Raw genomic sequence first — 4,897 nt, 5'->3', positions numbered from 1 at the left:
TGTCCGTCAGTAACTATAAGGATAGTTACTTGGGGTCATACGTTGCAATAAAACTGGTAATTCGGGGTAAAAGGCAGAAGGCAGTAACTTTCCCGGTGGTGAGGCATCCTTCATCCCCGTAAGTGCGCCCCCAGACCCGACAATAAAGGTGCTTCTTCCATCTGTTGGTGTTGTGTACTGTGGAGGAAAGCTTTGGACATGAAACCAATTTTGGCTTCACTCGAAGGAATGGCAACTCTGTTAAAAGCTCCCTGAGTGTCTTTTTGGTAGGATGATGTTGCTGCTTTTCCCACTTGCTTCCCTAATAAGAGTTGGGGCAGAGCCTGATTTCCTGGAGGGTAAAGTTCTGGCCACAGCTGTAGGTGACTCAGCCGCCCCCTAAGAATTCGGACTCTTTTCCTTCCCTCCCCCTCTGAACTGGGCAGATACTGATGCCAACCTCCTCTCCAAATATTGATCAGGGAGGTCGTTGGATGGTGGCTTTTGCAAATAGTTTGCATGTTGCGTGGTGGAATGATTGGGGTGGGCTAACATTTCACCCCATAATTTAAGGCAGAGTACCTAGAATATTTAGTTGGGTGGTGACAGGGACTGACAGTAAATTCTCTTTGTTTTCTCCTGTCGGAGAGCTCACACTTTTAATCATCCCTTTTGCCTTCTGCTACAGTTTCTGTTGCACTGAGGGGATTGGCAGTATTGTACCTGTTAGGGTAGATAAATGGAGCAGAGGGGATGCCAGGGAGAGTGCACCTGTGTGGTGCTGGCTAGCCAGTAAATTGTGTGGTAGAGAATTACCCTGGTTACAACGTTTGGTATCCTCCAGGCAGGCCAGGAGGCTGTTCTGTGGGCTGGGAAATCTTATTATGAACTCGTTTCTTAGTAACGGTGTAAGCCAAATGGAATAAACATGAAACAAAAGTGATGAAAGTTACAACTTACCTCTTAACTTTTATTAAATGGAAAAATGTATTTTCTTATTGGAGTGATCAGCTCAAAACTTGAGAGCTTTTTGTTTGTTTATTTTAATCATCTTACTACTTAATACCAGACAAAATCTGCAGAAAGTCATCACAGAGGGGACAGCACCATTTTGTTTTTTCTTCAATAAATGAAAGAAAAAAGATGGTTACCAGTTTAGCTGGTCTGAAGCTTAAATGGACACAGGAATTTGTCTACTAAGAGGCATTTTATCTTGTACCTCTAGCTGTAGATGTAAAATTTGTTACAAATAAAGGACACTACTTGAAGATTTATCATCTTTTTCTTGATAGCAGAAGTTGGGGTAGGAATGCATTGGGGTGGGTGAGACGTCTCCATTAGTATATTGGAAGGGAAATGTTTAGGTAAGTTGTTTCCAAATTCTGGCTCATAATCACAGTGCTTCTTTAATCAGTCTGTTCCTTGTGACTTTTGGTCTTCCCTGAAAGCTCATCCAATTTTATTTTATGTTCAAATGATGGGAACTTAATATAAAAAGCAACTCTGTAGATTAACTCTTTGTATCAATATCTGATTTTTCTTATTTACTAATGATAAATCAATTTTTTTTTTTGATTTGCAGTATTTCTAAGGATTTTTGGTTCCCTCACTATCTCTCCCCCACCCCATACCTAATAAGCTGGATGTAACTCATTTAATTTGGTGTATATATTTAAAAAGGGCATGTCCTCTGTCTTTTAAAATTTAGATTTATTGAGATATAATTTATAAGTTAAAAAATAATTGTTCTATAAACTTTGACAAATGCATGTAGTCATGTAACCGCCACCATAATCCAGGCAAAGAATATTTACATTATTCCAAAAAGTTTCTTCATGCCCCTTTTTAAACAGTTCCCTCCTCTCACCCATAGGTCCTGGCAACCACTTATATGTTCTCTATCTCCATAGGTTTATCTTTTCTGGAATATCACATAAATGGAATCCTACTATATGTAGAATTTGTTTCTGGTTTCTTAATGCTTTTTGATTCATCCATGTTGATGCCTTTATCAGTGCTTTGTTCTTGTTTTTATTGCTGAATACTATTTCATTGTATGAATATATCACAATTTGTTAATTTACTAGTTGATGGACACTTGGGTTGTTTCCAGTTTTTGGCATTTAGGAATGAAGCTGCTATAAACATTTATGTACAGTTTTTTTGTACATTAATGTACAAGTCTTTGTGTAGACATGTTTTCATTTCTTCTGGTTAAATGTCTAGGATTCTTGGTTCATGTGGCAAATGTTTAACTTTATAAGAAATAACCAGACTATTTTCCAAGGTACCTGTTTCATTTAGCATTCCTTTCCAAAGATATTTGACTCTTCCAGTTGCTCTACATCCCGGCCAGCATTTGTCATTTTATTTTTTATTTTAGCGATTCTAATAGGTATTTAGTGATACCTCATTGATGTTTTAATTTGCATGTTCCTATTGACTATCTGTATATCTTCTTTGGTGAACTGTCTGTTATTTTTTTTTGTCTTTTTTCACCACATTAAGGTTAGTTATACCTCTATCCCCTCACAAAATTACCTTTTTTAAAATCATTATTGTGATGATATTTAAGATCTATTCTCTTAACTTTCAAATATATAATATTGTTAATTATAGCCACGATGCTGAACATTAGCTCTTTAGAACGTACTCATCTTGTAGCTGGAAGTTTTTACCTTTTGACCAATATGTCTTCCATTTCCCCTACTCCCCATCCCCAGTTTCTGGCAACCACCATTCTACTCTCTATTTCTATGAATTTGGCTTTTTTAGATTCCACCACTAAGTGATATCATTATGTATTTGTCTTTCTCCATCGAACTCATTTCACTTATTATAATGACTTCAAGTTCCATTCATGCTGTTGCAAAAGGCAGGATTTTCTTCTTTTTATGGCTGAATAATATTCCTGTGTTTATCTATCTTTTTATTTAGCTATCTATTCATATGTCTACATATATGTGTATCATATTTTCTTTATCCAGTCATTCGTTTGATGAACAGTAGGTTGTTTCTGTGTCTTGGCTTTTGTGAATAATGTTGCTATGAACATGGGGTGCTGATATTTCTTTGAGATAGTAATTTAAATTCCTTGAGGTATATACCAAAAAACGAAATTCTTAGGTCATGTTGTAGTTGATTTCTCTCTTTATGTATGTTAATATTTGCTCTTTATGTTTATTTATTTAGGTGTTCCTATGTTTGGTGTATAAATATTTACAAATGATATATTCTTTTGTTGGATCGACTGCTTTATCATTATGTAATGTCCTTCTTTGTCTTTTGCTATAGTTTTTTTTTTTTTAAAGTCTATTTTGTCTGACATAAGTATTGCTACCCCAGCTTTCTTACTGTTTCTGTTTGCATGGAATATCTTTTTCCATCCTTTCACTTTCAGACTGTGTGTGTCTTTAGATCAGAAGTGAGTCTCTTGTAGGCAGTACATAGGTGGGTCTTGTTTTTTTAATTCATTCAGCCACGCTATGTCTTTTGTTTTGAGAGTTTAGTCCATTTATTGGAAATAATTATGGATTGGTGGTACTTAATACCATTTTGTTAATTGTTTTCTGGTTGTTTTTGTAGTTCTTCTATTTTCTTTTTTCTCTTGCTCTCTTCCCTTGGGGTCAGATGATTTTCTTTAGTTTTATGTTTGGATCCCTTTCTCATTATTTGTTGTGGTTGTGTAGCTATTAAAGGGTTTTGATTTGTGGTTACCATGAGGTTCATGTCAGTCTGTTTTAAACTGATAGTCACTTAAGTTTGAACTTATTTTAAAAGCACAAACACCTTTGTCAAACATCAATTAACTATGTATGTGTGGATGTATTTCTGGACTCTCAGTTCTGTTGCATCCTTCAGTATGTCTTTCTTTTGGCTAAAACTACATTATCTTCATTAGCGTTGGTTTATAGTGTGTCTTGAAATTAGGAAGTCTGAGTCTTTCAACTTCGTTGTTGGTTTTCAAAATTGTGTTGGGTATCCTAATTCCTGTTCTTTCCATGTGAATATTTAATCCACTTGTCTGTCTATAAAAAAAGCATTGTGGGATTTTGATTGGCAATGTTTAAAAGTTATGAACTTAGAGAGACTTGACATCTTAATATTGTTTTCTAATCCATTAGTCGAGTATCTTTCTTTATTTAGGTCTCCGATTTTCCTCATTAATGTTTTGAAGTTTTCAGCATAAAAATCTTGCATATATTTTGTTATATTTGTATCTTAAGTATTTTATGTTATTTGGCACTGTTACAGATGGTAATCTTTAAAAATTTCAATTCCCAATTGCTTATATAGATAATTTAATAATTTAATATTTTTATATTGACCTTGAATCATCAACCTTATTAAATTCACTTATTAGTTCTGTAGGTTTTGTAGACTCATTTGGATTTTGTGCATAGACAATCTTGTTTGCCAATAAAGACAATTTTATTTAATATTTTCCCATCTGTTTGCCTTTTATTTTGTTTTCTTGTCTCATTACGCTGACTATGACCTCTAGTATCATGTTGAAAAGGACAAGTCAGAGCACGTGTCCTTACCTTGTTTGTCATCTTAGCAGGAAAGGTATGTTGTCTTTTGCCATTAAGTAATTAACTGTAAGTTTTTTTGTAAATACAACTTTTATCATATTGTAGAAGTTTTCTTTAGGTCCTAGTTTGCTGAGTTTTTTTTTTTTTAAATCATGGATGAATATTACCTTTTTTGGGGGGGAATTATAGTTGATTACAGTAGAAAATTGGGAAATAAAAAAGTCCTATAAAGAAAGTACTTAACCTATTTCCATTAATATGAAATAACTCCTGCTAACATTTTTCTGGCTTTTCTTTTAGTCTCTTTTCTTTTGCAAACATTTTTAAAACAAAATGGTAAATATTATTTTATATTTTTCCCTTTTCGTTCAGCATCACATTGT

General features: G+C 34.2%; 1 protein-coding gene across 5 annotated transcripts in view; it reads left to right on the top strand.

Moving 5' to 3' along the window:
- The window catches only part of CCDC91 (coiled-coil domain containing 91), a 326,862-nt gene that overhangs the window by 36,830 nt on the left and 285,135 nt on the right, over positions 1–4,897 (top strand). The gene's annotated exons all lie outside the window — the stretch shown is intronic.

This window comes from Rhinolophus sinicus, linkage group LG02, assembly GCF_036562045.2.
Source record: "Rhinolophus sinicus isolate RSC01 linkage group LG02, ASM3656204v1, whole genome shotgun sequence".
Classification (NCBI taxonomy): Eukaryota; Metazoa; Chordata; class Mammalia; order Chiroptera; family Rhinolophidae; genus Rhinolophus; species Rhinolophus sinicus.
Note: the sequence above shows the minus strand (reverse complement) of the source record. Positions and strands in the feature narration are given on the sequence as shown.